Source organism: Elephantulus edwardii, unplaced genomic scaffold (assembly GCF_000299155.1).
Source record: "Elephantulus edwardii isolate Elephantulus edwardi_28Jun2011 unplaced genomic scaffold, EleEdw1.0 scaffold00299, whole genome shotgun sequence".
Classification (NCBI taxonomy): Eukaryota; Metazoa; Chordata; class Mammalia; order Macroscelidea; family Macroscelididae; genus Elephantulus; species Elephantulus edwardii.
Genome location: NW_006400049.1, coordinates 1,692,024 through 1,707,748, shown reverse-complemented (window position 1 = coordinate 1,707,748; position 15,725 = coordinate 1,692,024). Strand labels below are relative to the sequence as shown.

At 38.1% G+C, this 15,725-nt stretch overlaps 1 protein-coding gene across 1 annotated transcript in view; it reads left to right on the top strand.

The window, feature by feature from the left end:
* The window catches only part of KCTD8 (potassium channel tetramerization domain containing 8), a 532,218-nt gene that overhangs the window by 424,249 nt on the left and 92,244 nt on the right, over positions 1-15,725 (top strand). The window lies entirely within an intron of this gene.

Here is a 15,725-nt window from a genome sequence, read left to right as displayed (position 1 = left end):
GGATTTATTTCTGGTTTTATAAACAAGAAAGGACATTATTAGTTTAGGCAGATAATGCTCTTTCACATTTGTGGTTTCTTTCTTTTCTAGGACTCTAGAGGGATTAATATTACTCTAGTTTTCAAAACCATCTTTTATATTGCCTAATTTTAGTTTTATTAAATCTCTGTATAATGTTAATGAGGTGTTATAAATAGGGAAGATCCCCAAAACAGACTTGAGCTAAAATTATTGATCAATTTTATATATCCTTTTCTGTACACACTAAATAATCATAAGATGAGATTTTAATTTATCTCCTAATTATGCATATCTATTGTTGTTATTGTTGTGTGCCACTGAGTCACTTGCAATTCATAGTGACCCTTTGTAAAACAGCCGTACACCCTTCTCTATTCCTTGCCAATCTTATTGTCCCCAGCATATCTATATACTCATTACCCCAGTGACTGAATAAATCCATCTCATCAAAGGTCTTCCTCTCCTGCACTGTCCCTCCACCCTCCCAAGCATGATGTCCCTCTCCAAGGGCTTATCCTGCCTTGCACCATGTCCAAAGTATGTCAAATGAAACTTCAGAATCTTTGCCTGCAAGGAGCAGCCTGGCTTCACTCTCTCCAGGGTGAATCCGTTTGTTTTCATAGCAGTCCATAGTATATTCAATACTCTTCTCTACCACCCCAGCTCAAAGGCATCAAATCTCCTTCTATCATCCCTAGTCATTGTCCATCTCTCTGATGTACAGTAAGTAATTGCAAATACCAGGGCCTGTATCAGGCACACCTTAATCTCCGAACTGACACTATTGCTCTTCAGTACTTTGAAGAGGTCTCTGACAGCGGACTTTCCCAAGAAAATTCATCTTTTAGTTTCCTGGCTGCTGGTACCAAGAATGTTGATTTTAGAGCCAAGCAAACTGAATCTGTCAGCAATTATGAGCTTGAAATATCGGCAGCTTTCATAAAAATTTGCAAAATAAATATTACCCTTGAAAGCATTTATTGTAAACTACTTGAAAGAATGTTATTAAAATTTAAATGCTAAGTCAAAAATGCCATCATCATTTTGTATTTTTATTATATACTCACTACTTAATATTGGCGTTCCATTCATCTATATTATTTTAGGGATTTCTCGTGACTTAGTGGTAAAGAATTGTGCTGGCAACCCAAAGGCATGGGGTTCAAATCTACCAGCTGCTCCACAAGAGAAAGATGGAAAGTCTCCTCCCATGTGATTGTCTCTGAAAACTGGCTGAAGGGTCAGTAATGATTCTGTTCCTACTTGAAAAGATAAATTTATTTTTTCTTTAAATTAATTTTTTTACTGGTCTCTGAGCTTTAGTGGTGTACTGATAAGAAGTACTACCATCGCAAAGACATGCAGTTTAAATCCACCAATTTCTGAGAGAGATAAAGATAGACTTCTACTTCCATATAATTTATTGCCTCTGAAAACCCCCTGGAGAGTCAGCTTTGAGTTAGTTCCAACTTGATAGCTCACAGGAACAAAAATATTACGTTGTTGTTGTTGTTGTTGTTGTTAGGTGCCATCTAGTTACAGACGACTCATAGGAACCCTATGAATGAAAGAAAGACCTGAGTTTCCGGAGGCAAGACATTGTTTTAATTGGGGAGCTCCACCAAACACTGTCCACCATAGGTAACCATTATCACATTTGGCACATCACCGTCACAGTGTTTAGCATCACAGCAACAACGAGTTACCTCTGTAGAGCAATGCACAGTCCAGTGCTATATGACTTAGAAGAATGTTTGAGAAAAAAAAATTTGAACCAGGCCCGAGGGCTGCAGATTAAAATCACCCACCTTGACATTGGTAGCATAACTTTCTGTCCACTAGGCCAACGTAGCTCTTTCTGGGTTGTTTCTGTTATTGTTGTTAGGTGCCATCAAGTTATAGATGACCCATAGTGAGTGACCCTATGAACTAAAGACCTGAGCACTGTTTATAGAGTTTCCAGAGGCAAGCCATTTCAGAAGTGTTTTAATGGGGGAGCTCCACCAAACACTGTCAACCAAAGGTAACCATTATCACATTTGGCACATCACTGTCACAGTATTTAGCATCACAGCAACCCCAAATTACCTCTGTACAGCAATGTACTATAAAGTGTTATACCACTTAGAAGAATGTTTGACCAAAAACAATTTAAACAATTGAATCCTAATGGATTTTTAACTAGAAGGCTGTATCCCCTCCCATCACACCCCTTAATGAATCAACTTTCCACCCTAATGCTCACCAGTCTTGGCCACCAAGCTCCTGTAGAAGCCAGCTCCCATAGATGGCTTTCAAAATGGATTCTCGCCTCAAGCTGCTGACCAAAAGGCTTTTTAACGATGAGGCTGTATCCCCTCTCCTTACTCCCCTTAACCCAAAAAAATTTTAGTTAAGAAATTAAGGATTTAAATAGATTCAAAAGGCAGCTGGGGAAGACAAAGAAAGGTATTATATTGAAATGCACAAAAGCTGGAGTCAGAAAATCAAAAGGGCCATACTCACCCAGCATTTCTTAAGCTGAAGAAGCTAAAGAACAAATCAAAGCCAGGAGTTGCAATGCTTAAGGATGCTACGGGCAGAATATTGAATGGTCCAGGAAGCATTTAAAGAAGGTGGTAAGAATATACAGAGTTATTATACCAAAAAGAATTGGTTGACACAGAAAAATTTCAAGAAAAAATATATGATCAAGAGTCAATGGTGATAAAGGAGGAAATTAAGGCTGCTCTGGCAACAAAATAAATCCCCAGAAATATTAACTGACATATTTCAAAAAACAGATGCAGCCCTGGACATGCTCACCACATTGTGCAAGAAATTTGGAGGACAGCTACTTGGCCAACTGACTGGAAGAAATCAATATTTGTACCCATTCCATCAAAAGGTGGCCCAACAAAGTATGGAAATTATTGAACAATATCACTAATAGCACACACAAGCAAAATATGACTGAAGATTATGACGAAGTACATGGACAGAGAACTACCAGAAATACAAGCTGGGTTTAGAATAGGTCATGGCACTAGAGACATTATTGCCAGTGTCAAATGGATCTTGGCAGAAAGCAGAGAACCAGAAGAATGTCTATGCAAAGGCATTTCACTGTGTCTGTATAATCTTGATGAAAATGGGAATCTCAGAATACTTGATTGTGGTCATGCAAAACCTATACTCGGACGAGGAAGCAGTTCTCAGAACAGAGAAAGGAAACACTTGCATGGTTCAAAATCAGGAAGGGAGTGTGTCAGGTATGCATTCTGTCTCTGTACTTTTTCAATGCATAGGGAGAACAGATAATTTGGGATACTGAGCTTTATGAAGGGGAATGTGGCATCAGGATTGGAGGAAGCCTCATCAACATCCTACATATGCCTTTGAGTTGTGGTTCAGAAGAATAGTATTGATGATAACATGGTCTGCCAAGAAAGCAAATGGATCTATCTTGGAGAGGGTGAAACCAAGTTTCTCCTTGGAGACTAGGACTTTAAATCTCAGTCACATACTTTGGACATGTGACCAAGAGGATCCAGGTCTTGGAGAAGGACACCATGCTTGGAAAGGTGGAGGTACAAAGCGGGGAAGGAAGACCCTAAATGTGATGGTTTGACACAGTGTCTAGGGGTAGGTGTATCAGGTTCAGCAAGACTGTCTCAGGTCAGGCTAGGCTTCAGAACTATGAGTCGCAGGCAACTTGATGGCACAGAACAACAACAACAGTGCTACTGTAACAAGATACACAAATGACTGTTTTACAGAAATTTATTGTCTTGCAGTTTAAGAGGATAGAGGATCCAAAACCAGGATAATAGCTCATGAAAAGACTTTAGATCTCTTTGTAGGTTCTGGAGTAAAATTCTTGTTTTCTTCAGCATCTGTAGGCCTGATGTTCCCAAGAAATCTCAAAGTGCCTTGGTTTGCCCTGGTGTTTGGTTGCTTCCTTGCAAAGAAACCTGCATCCAAAAAGACAAACTCTACTCCTCACAGTTCTTCCTTGACAGTACTGAGGATCCTCATTCTCTGCTAAATTTTCTCTCCTTTTATCATAAATGAGATTAAAGGAAGATCAAAACACACTGTGGGAAAAGCTTCTCTTTCATTTGATTGTTATTGTTGTTGTTGTTGGTGGTGGTGATATTAGTGGTGGCGGTGGTGTTGTAGGAAAGTCTGATGTCTCAGTGGTAAAGAACTGTGCTGCCCATTCAAAAGTACATGATTCAAACATATCAGCAGCTCTGCAGGAGAAAGATGGGTAATATCCTCCTGTGCAGTTCACGGCCTCTGAAAGTTCACTTGAGGGTCACTTATAGGTCAGTCCTGACTCAAAAGTACACAACAGCAACAAACATTGTTATTGTTAGGTACCGAAGAGTCTGCTATGATTCATGCCAATCTCATGAACAATGGATCTGAACCTTGCCCTATCATATGTCATCTTCATCACCTCTAATATACTTGAGCTCATTGTTACCGCCACTGTATCAGTCTGCCTTGTAACCGAGGTCATGAGGGTAGGTGTGTCAGAGACAGTAAATTTGGCACAGGATAAAGCAGGTTTCATGGCATTTGCACATAGAGTTGCTATGAGTCACAAGCGATTAGATGGCACATAAAAACAATATCGTAATATTGTCTGTTGTTTCAAGTGTGCAATTTTGTCTTCCTTATATTGAGATGTAATCCCTACAGAAGGCAATCTTTAATCCTCTTCTGTAAGTACTTCAAATCATCTTCACTTTGAGCAAAGACGGTTGCGCAACCTGCGTATTACATACAGTTGTTCAATGCTCTTACCATCCTGATGCCACGTTACTCTTTATGTAGTTAGCTCCTCTGATTACTTTTTAACCATACAGATTGAATAGGAATGTTAAATTACATGTTGTACTTTTATCTGAAATATTGATGGTTTAAATCTACCAGCTGCTCAAAAAGAGCTATATGACAGTCTCCTCTTATAAACACAACTTTATGGGAGTTGCCTTTGAGTAGTGTTGGGGAAGAGTACTGAATATACCATGAACTGCTAAGAGAACCAATAGGTTCGTCCTGCAGAGAATTAAACTAAGCTGCTCTTTGAAGGCAAGGATACTGAAGCTTCGTCTGACATACTTTGGACATGTTGCAAGGACGGAACGTCCTTGGAACGGGACATCATGCTTAGGAGGATGGAGGGACAGCACAGGAGAGGAAGACCCTTGAGGAGATGGATTGATTCAGTGATGGGTAATGGGAGTAGATGTGTTAATTACAGTAAGATTGGCACAGGCTAGAGCAGGGTTTATGGCTGTTGTACATAGGGTCACTATGAGTCACAGATGACTTGATGGCACATAACAACAACAACAACAACTAAGCACTACAGTATAACAGTATATTATATTCTTTGAGTTGCTATAAGTCATACTCAGCATCATCTAACAAAAACAACTATAACAGAAAGGAGCTCTGGTGGTCTAGTGGGTAAGTAGTTTTGCCAGCAACCAAACAGCAGGCAGTTCAACTCTACCAAGTAGTCCATGGGGAAAGAATGGCCAATTTTCTTTCAAGTGATATATGTTGTTGTTGTTGATTGCCTTTGAGTTGAGCATGACTCAAGCCCCTCTACAACTATCGACATTTATCAAAGTTCACAGAGTTTCTGGAGGCATGTTATTTAGGAAGTGGATGCCACTCCTGCTTCCAAACCTGTCATAGAATATTGGTTGAGTCTCCTGTAATGCATAAAGACCCTATGTACAGCCGCTCTTAAGCCTTCCCTGTCCTGAGACAGTATCACTGATTCTGACACACCAACTCCCGTCACCCCAGTAATTGTATCAGTCCATCTCATTTGAGGTCTCCCTCTCTGTGCTGTCTGTCCACCCTTCCGAGCATGATGTCCTTCTCCATGAACCGATCTTTCCTGGCCACGTGCCCAAAGTAAAAGAGGCGAAGCTTCAAAATCCCAGCCTCCAAAGAGAGTCTTGATTTCACCCTCTCCATGTTAGACCTATTTGTTTTCTTGTCAGTCCATGACATGTTTAAGACTTTTCCAGCACCAAAACTCGAAGGCATCTGTTCTTCTTCTGTCACCCTTAGGCGTTGTCCAGCTTTCTGAAGCATAACAAGCAATCGAGAAAGTCATGGTCTGGATCAGGGGCACCTTTGTATCTAGACTGATATCGTTCTCTTCAGCACTCTGGAGAGGTCCATGACAGCAGATTTTCCCAATGCAATTTTTCTTTTGATTTCCTGACTGCTGGTATTATTAAGAGTGTTGATTGTGGATCTGAGCAAGCTAACAATCTCAATCTCTTCTCTATCTATTATTGGTGAGAATCTTTGTCTTCTTGATGTTGAACTTCAATCTGTATTGAAGACTACAGTTCTTGACCTTTCCACTGGAGTGTCAGCTGTGAGATGTTTGACTAGAACAAAATTAACACAAGTAAATGGCTTTAACACACAGAAACTATAGTTTCAGAGGCCACTCCTCTGAATTCAATGTCCTAAAGTTTGCATGATAATATTTATTACTTATAACAGTGAACACAAAGAGATTAAAGTCATGTTTGTATCTATTTCTAGTGGAAATTACCTGCATAACAAATCTATGTAAGGCATCCCAAATAATGCATAGCAAATAGAAGTTAAATGAATTTCTGTACATTTTTAAATATAAGTTCCCTACAAAGGAGCCTTGGTGGTGTAGTGTATTTCATGTTGAGATGCTAACTGAAAGGTCAGTGGCTGGATTCTTTCAGCTGCTTCAAAGGAGAAAGATGAAGTCATCTCTGCCTCTAAAGATTTGCTGCCTCAGGAAATGAAGTGTGTCCTTAAGTTAGAATCAACTCAGTGTTGAAGAGTTTGACGTTTAGTTTCATAATATCTCTAGGTGGCACAAACAGTTTGTGCTCAGTTGCTAACTCACCCCGTGGCACTGAAAAGAGCCTGCCAATTCGCTTCTGTAGAGATTATAGAGAAAAACCCTGTAAAGGAGTTCTACTTCGCAATGTACACGATCACTAAGAGTCAAAGTTGGATAGATGGCAAATAACAGTAACAACAAATTCTTCATCTGTGGAAGGAGAGAGAGATAATGAAACCCACCTAAAGAGAAAGAGAAAGAAAAATTATGTACATGAAAGAAGAGAGATTAAGTTTTGGGGTTTTTTCCTCCTAACATTTGTCTAAGACATATATTCTAGTTGTGAGAGTGAACCCAAGAGATGAAAATATATTTGAACTTGATATTCCCTAGTGAGTACCTTTCCTTTGAACAAGAATTGTGAATCTCATATTCTTTTATTAAGTGACCCTGCCCATCACATCTCTTTTTTCTGCTCCTCATTGCAAGAGAAGCTGTTCTAAAGCAAGCCCTGCTGTGTATGCCTAATAAAAACCCTTCAGAAAACCCCATTTTAACAGGTCATTAAATGTTATTGCTTCTGAGAGGGTAAAAAATCCAGGACTTCAGATCCAGAAGATTTCTATTCTGCTTTAATTTTTCTATTAGAATACTTAAACAGAAAGCATAGAATTTAAAAAATAAACTCTCAAATAAAAATCCATATGCAACCTGATTAAATGCTGGTTAATAAACAAACAAACAGCATCCTCCCAACATTATCTAGAGATTTACTTAGTAAATTAAAAACAGACACTAAATTGGTTTGTGATTCCTTTGTTTTACTATCAATTATCAATTCAGAACTTATAAGGACAGTAGCAATGAATATATCCTCCCTTATGTTCTTTATAACTCAACATGAGAGGATACAGCCTTTGTTTTAATCATAAATTGCAGTATTTGCTGGTGGAGGAGGCTTACAATGTAGTTAAATTAGAACCAATAAATTCAAAAGACAGGTGGTATATCATCTAGTGGTTGAAAGGCACAGAGCTTCAATAATTTCTGCCCAATTATTTCACTCGTACCTATCCTAGCTAACATCTCTCTCTTTTATTTTTCCTTTTAGTGTGAAAATTTTGCATACCTTATAGTTTTTTAGCATACTTGGGTTTTTTAGTGTATGCATTATTTAGTGTTATTTTTGCATTTTTCCATGTACTTTGTAATTCTAGCTTGTGGTCTGATGATGACCTTAGAGAAAGTTTCATTTTATGGCATTAGCCATAAGAGATAGAAGAACAGATTAAAAGGCTACTTATTAAGATGCATTCTGGTCATGTTGCAGTTCTCTGCATGTCCCTATGGCCATACTTTCAGGTAATTACTTCGCCTGCTAACTGGTCCTTTGCAATACCAGGATACACAAGGCAAATGTGAACAATGACACCAATTGATATTACCTCAGTAAAACTGTCATAAAAACAATTAACAGCAGTGCCTTTGGTTAAACATCCAATGCAATTACTGTATTGCAATTATGGTAATAATCAGACACTCTGTTTCAACAGAGAAAGAAAAGAATAACAGAGAGATAATTGCAGAGGTAATTGTGAAAATGTCTTTTCTAAGGAAGCTAAATGTAAAAGTTTGTGTTCACCTTTTATACCTTACCATTAAAACCCTGAAGGAAGCCAGAATTCTTAGCCTACTATCATATCCTGGAGCTTCCCAACTACTTGTGTTTTGAGTGCCTGCCGGAAAAAGTTATGATGTCAGCAAGTAGGTCAAGTGATTATTTTGCCCTGGCCTTTGTGAATCTGATTCTCCTTCCTGCCTATTCCTTCCATGTTTATACTGCTGGCAACTCATCAGCAAGCCATTCCTTATGCTAGGAGCACCTATTAAAAATCCTTAGGCAAAGCAATTTCATTTTCCAGCATTATCGTAGGCTTATTTAAGAGAACACTGTTTGTTTTGTTACAAAGACATTTTTAGTACTTTCTGTTGTGTGTTTGTGTAGCAGTTGACATGATTGTCATGTACTGGAAGGATTTCCATCCCCCCTTCCTTAAAAAGAAAGGACGTTATAGTGATCAGGTGCGAGAAGCTGCACTGCAACCTCAAAGACATATGGTTTGGATCCACCAGCTGCTCCTTGGAACAAGGCTGGGCAGTCTTCTCTCATGTCATTTACTGTCTCTGAAAACCTGCTGGAGCATCAACTTTGAGTCCGTTTCAACTCCATGGCACACAACAGCAACAGCAAAAAGAGTAAATGACGCCTTATAACTCTTCAATGATTAACTTACTGATTTGTTTGTTGTTAACGTGCAGTCAAGTCGACTGTAATTTCTAGTGACACTATGAACCACGATCTGAACCTTACCCTCTCCTGCACCATCTCAGGATCTCAGACATGCTCAACCTTGTTGTTTCTTGGAGGCAAGGTGAGTGAAACTTGATGTTACATAATTTGGGGCTGTTGTCAGCAAGCACGTTTAAGCTGGTTGTGCTTTGAAAAGGATGTCATATTAGGAAGGATGGAGGGTCTGAGAAAGAGAGGAAGACCCTCAACAGAATGGATTCACACAGTGATTTTAATGCTGGGCAGAGAAAGTAGAATTGATTTATCACCAGGTTTTATCAAATGCTAATACTGTGTCAAGTGAACACAAGTAGACATCTTTCCGGTATTCTGTGTTTTCAGACGTAAAATACTAGTGTTTTATTGATTATGCAAAGGCATTTTACTGTGAGTTATAATAAACTATGGAAAACCTTGAGAAGAATGGGAATCCCAGACCACTTACTTGTGTTCATGTGAAACTTTTACAGTAAGAAACGCATCCCTTTCCACTTGCTTTATTCAATGAACAAGTAATGAGCATATGTTGTTGTTAGTTGCTGTCAAGTTAGCTGTAATTTATAGCGAGCTTATGAATGACAGGTATGCAAGGTTGTACAATTTTGGTGCTATTTCCCAATTGTTAGTATTCTCAAATCCTCTGTTGTGGTCACTGTGTATTTTGGAGTGTTTTCTAACCTCAAAGGCTCATTTGCCTGTGCTGGATTAGACAATATATGTTGTAATCCATGGGATTTTAGTGGATGATTTTCAGAAGTAAATCTCCAGACTATTCTTGGTAGTTCTTTATAGAATGGAAGCTCCTCTGAAACCTGTTCAGAATGGATGACCCAATCCTACTAATATTTTATTATCGGTAGCATAGCCTTCGACATTATAGCTATGTGCAAGTCACCATTTTTGCTGTTGTCAAGTACAACACATAGCAAGCCTATGAATAGCAAATCTGAGCTCAGCCCTGTTCTGTGCCATCTTCATCATCTTTGACCCACCTAATCCTATTGCTGCAGTTACTACTGTAAAAGCCGTCCTGTAGAAGATCTTCCTTCTCACTATTTCTCTGCATTTCTAAGTGTGATGTACTTCTTCAAGGAATAATCGCTCCTAGCAATTTGTCCGCAGTGTGTGAGATGAAGTTTTGCCATCTTTGCCTCCAAGAAGCACTCTGGCTGCACTTTCTTCAAGACACACCTGTTCATTATTTTGGCAGTCCATGGGATATTTATCACTCTTTCCCAACACCACTTCTCATAGGCATAAGTTCTTCTTCTATCATCCTTATTCATCCAAATTACTAAGGCACGATGATGCCAGTTTGAAGACTTTAGGTTCACTTGATTCAGTCTTTCCAGTCACTTGCTGTGCATCTAAAAGCTGGACAGTGAATAAGGATGACAGAAGAAGAATTGATGCAAGTCACCATAGTGTGACAAAATAATAGGTGTTGATAGAGCATATATACTTTATTAAAAAAGAATGAGGAACACTCTTCTAGGTCCAATACAAATATATTCTACCTAGCAATTGATGTGGTTCCTTTTAAGCTTAACTGTCTTTATTTGGAATTTATTTCTTAAGAATATGTGTATTTTTTTCTTAACATCTCTATTCCCAGAGATTTTGGAGGAGTAAGGCCCCATAACTAGTGAAAACATTTAACTATCCGGTTCTTACTGTGACATGGTATGATGGTTAATCACTTAATGATAAAAAGATTACATTTTCTTGGCTTCTACTAGTTTAACTACTAATAAATGTGTCATTTTGATCTCTCTCATTGACTGCTTTGTTGATTTTTCAGTTGGATAAGATTATATTTGCTATAATTGTCTAAAAAAGATTTCATGGTGCAACTTATGTTTAAGTTTTAGTGCTGTCTTTTATCCTACACAAATGTTCATTTTTTAAAAAATTAATCCATCCTGCAAAATCTATTGCTTCTTTTTTTTTCTTTTATGTTGGTTTGCTTACAAAGTTCATATACATTTTGTTTCACAGTATTCTTCATTCATATAGTGTTTCATACAATCATTCCCATGAAGTATTTTTTAGTTTTTTGTTATATTGTTTATTTACAAAATTCGAATACATGGTTTTCCAGAACAGATTTTTACTATTTCCCTCATCTACCCATCCATCAAATTGTACAACTTCATTTTTAAACCCCCTTCCCTCTGCAAATCTTAATTTGCAATTTGTATTAACCATCATTAGAAAACTACACTTTCTCCCTGTACAGTAATAGTTGTTTTTTACTGATTTGTTTAGCCTAGAATTTTTTTCTATGCTGAGAGAGAAATATATTTTTGCCAAATGGATAGCCAATTTGCCTTTAAAAATGAAATTACTAGTGTATTATTTTCCATCATATTTAAATAAAAATATTGTTACATGAACATGGCTTACATTAGCCACTTTCCATTCCATTTCATTGGCATTTTGTGTATTGCTAAAATTATCTTACTATTTTAAAGTATAATTTTATATATTTGTTGATGTTATGTGCTGTAGAGTTGCTTGCGACTCTTAACAACCCTGTGTACAACAGTCCTAAACCTTGCTCTATCCTGTGCCAACCTCACCATCTCCTACACACTCACTCCCACCACACCAATCACAGAATCTGTTCTTCTCATTGAGGGTCTTTCTCTCCTGTGCTCTCTCCACTCTCCCAAACATGATGTCCATCTCCAAGGATCGGTCCCTCCTTGCAACACGCCCAAAGTATGTCAGACAAAGCTTCAGAATCCTTGGCTCCAAAGAGCAGTCCAGCTTCACCCTCTCCAGGACAAACCGATCTGTTCTCCTAGCTGTCTATGGTATATTCAACACTCTTTTCCAGCACCACAGCTCAAAGGCATCAATTCTCTTTCTGTCATCTCTAGTCACTGTCCAACTCTCCGATGCATAGCATGTAATTGCAAAGACTATGGCCCAAATCAGGTGCACCTTAGTCTCCATCCTGATGTCATTGCTGTTCAGTACTCTTGAGAGTTCCCTGACAGCTAACTTTCCCAATCCAATTTGTCTCTTGATTTCCTGGTTGCTGGTACCAAGAGTGTTGACTGTGGAGCCAAAAAACTAAAACTGTTCACTATCTCAATCTCTTCACCACCCATACTGATGTTGCCAATTGGTCCAGTGGTGAGAATCTTTGTTTTCTTGATGTTGAGCTTCAATCCATATTGAAGGCTGCAGTCCTTGACCTTCTTCAGCAAGTGCTTCAGATCCTCCTCAATTTCAGCAAACAGGATTTTGTCATCTGCAAAACACAGATTGTTGATGAGTAAACCTTTGATCCTGATGCCACATTTCTCCTCATAGATCCAGCCTCCTGGATAATCTATTCCACGTATAGATTGAAAAGATATGGAGATAGGACACATCCTTGATGCACACCCTTCCCAATTTTGGACAATGCAGTGTTTCCTTGCTCTGTTCTGACGATTGCCACTTGGTCTTAGTATAGGTTTTGAATAAGCACAACCAAGTGTTCTGGGATTTCCATTCTTCTCAGAGTCAGCCACAGTTTTTTGTGAAATACACAACCACATGCCTTTGCATAGTAAATGAAAACAGATAGACATTCCTCTGGTACTCTCTGACTTTAGCTATAATATCCCTAGTACCACAGCCTCTTTTATTTATATATTCTGATAATATTTTTGGTAATTAAGTTTATTAAATATTTAATGCTTATGAATTGTTATTTTTGAGATAAATGTTTCTTGGTCATGAAATTTCATTCTTTGAAATCATTATTGAACTCAGTTTATATATATTTTACTTAGGATTTTACACCAAGACTTAGAAAGTAATAGACCTTCAATATTACTTTATATGTGTATTTTTTCCTAGCGTTGGTAAGTAGTCTTACCCTATTGAATGGAACCATTTGTATTACTTTATAATTTCAGATTAGTTCGTATATAAGGCTTGTTCCTGGTTGTTGATGTTATTGTTAGGTGCTGTAGAGTGTGATTCATAGCAACCCTATGAAAACCTTATTGGAACCTTTCCCTGTCCTGTGCCATCCTCATCATCCTCACAAACTAGAGTCCATTGCTGAAGTCATCATGTCAATACATCTTTTGGGGGGTCTTCCCCTCTTTGGCTGATCTTCCATCCTTCTCAGCATGATATCCCTTTTTAAGGAATAGCCTCGTCTAGCTACATGTCCAAAGTATGAAAAACAAAGGCCATCTTTGCCTCCAAGGAACACTCTAGCTGTACTTTTCCCCAAAACATATCTGTTTATACTTTTGGCAGTGAATGGGATATTCAGTATGCTTTTCTAGCAACACAACTCAAAGTCATGAGTTCTCCTGTCATCCTTATTCATTATACAGCTCCCTGGTGCATAATAGGTGATGGAGAAGATTATGCCATGATATCATGGTCTTCAAACTTTTGGAAAGGTCCCTAACACTGAACTTCCCCAGTGCAATGCATCTCCTGATCTCCTGACTGCACTGGTATAAAGGATGTTGATTGTGCTTCTAGTAGGTGATATCATGTCTATTACAAGTTATAGAATACATATATACACATATAGAATACATATATATGTATATATATATAGAGAGAGAGAATTCTATATAGAATATATAATATAGAATATAGAACAAACAAAACACTATCTAACTTTTTGCCATCTTTACAAATGTGCCTGTTTTTAACTCATTAATGCAGCCACGTTAACAATGCATCTCACTGAGGGTCTTCTCTGATTCCTTATTATGTCAAACATTATATCCTTCTCCAGAGACTGGTCCTTTCTGATAATATATAAAAAGTCCATGTGGAAGAGCTTTGCCATCCATCATCTTCTCTTCTAAGGAACATTCTATCTGTATGTCTTCCAATATATATTAGTTTATTCTTCTGGAAATCCATGGCATATGCAATATGTTTAGCCAAACCACAATTTAAATGCAAATATTGTTATTTGATCTTCCTTATTCATTGTACAACTTTTGCATGGCCAAGTGTCAAATGAAAATTTCACATCCCTATTCAAAAAAGCAGAAGAGCTGATGAAAGTGCTGAAGTATAAAGCTTTTCCCTCCATTTTCCCCCATATACTCCCTCTCAGTTAGTCATATTGTTGTTGCTGTCGAGTCAATTAGGACTCATAGCAAAGCTATGAATAACAGTCCTGAACCCTGTCCTATCCTGTGCCATCCTCACAGTTTCTGATACACTCATTCCTATTGCTGCAGTCACTGTGTCAATCCACCTGATTGAGGGGCTTACTCTATTTACTGTCCTTCCAGCTCTTTAAGCATGATATCTTTCTCAACAAAAATAGCCTGCCTTTCCAAGCACCATGCCCAAAGTATGTGAGAGGAGGCTTTATCATCTTTGCCTCCAAGGAGCACTCTGGCTTTAGCTTCTCCTATACATAATATATGTTTGTTCTTTTGGCAGTCTGTAGGATATTCAATACAATTCTCCAACACTACAGTTCAGAGCCATCATTTTTTTTCTGTCATCTATTGTACAGCTCACAGCCGCATTGCATAGTAATTGAAAATATCATGTACTGAATAAGGTGCACCTTAGTCCTTAAACTAACATAATTGTTTCTCAATAATTTGGAGAGGTCAGTTATTTCAGACTTTCCCAATTCAGAATGTCCCCTAACTGTTGGTACTAAGTGTATTAGTTGGTACTAAGTGTATAAGTAAGTTGAAGTAATTGAAAATTTTAATCTATTTTTTGTCTGTCATGGTGTTCCTTATAGGACCAATAGTGAGGATTTTGTCTTCTTGACATTGACATGCAGTCTATATTGAAGGCTGTATTCTTTGATCTTCTGCAGCAAGTGCTTCAAGTTCTCACTATCAACTAGTCATAGTGCTTTTTATTTGCTACTTAAAGTCATGCTGAGTAGAGAAAACTCAAAATGTGTGTTGTTATTTTTGCTGTTACATCTTTGAGTCAGAACTGACATATATCTGACTCACTAGTAGACATTCGGAATCTTTAAGTTATACAGAATAAGATTGCCCATCTTAAGTCAGTGGAGCAGCTGGTAGATTTGAAACATGTGCCTTTACGTTAGCAGGTCAACAGCTTACATGTAGGTCACCAGAGTTCCATTAAAATGTATATTAGTAGCAAGGAGTTGGAAACAACCTAAGTGCCCATCAACAAACGAATGGGTAGAGAAGCTGTGGTTTATTCACACAATGGAATACTACACTGCATTGAAAAACAAGGAACTCATGCAATATTATTCAAAATGGGTGAGCATGGAGGACATGGTACTGAGTGAGGTATCCCAGTCACAAAGGGACAAATGCTATATGGTGCCACTGTTGTAGAATGAGGCTGACATCGGGGTGGAGGTAAGACTGAGAAAAACTGGATGAAATATGTTTACAGCATTGAAGTCTATGGAGAAGAGAATAGTTTAAAAGTATTATATTTTAGGGCATTATGTTTATCATAAGAGTATGCAATGAGGGTTGCAGAGTGGATTATATTTGGGGTTGGGGG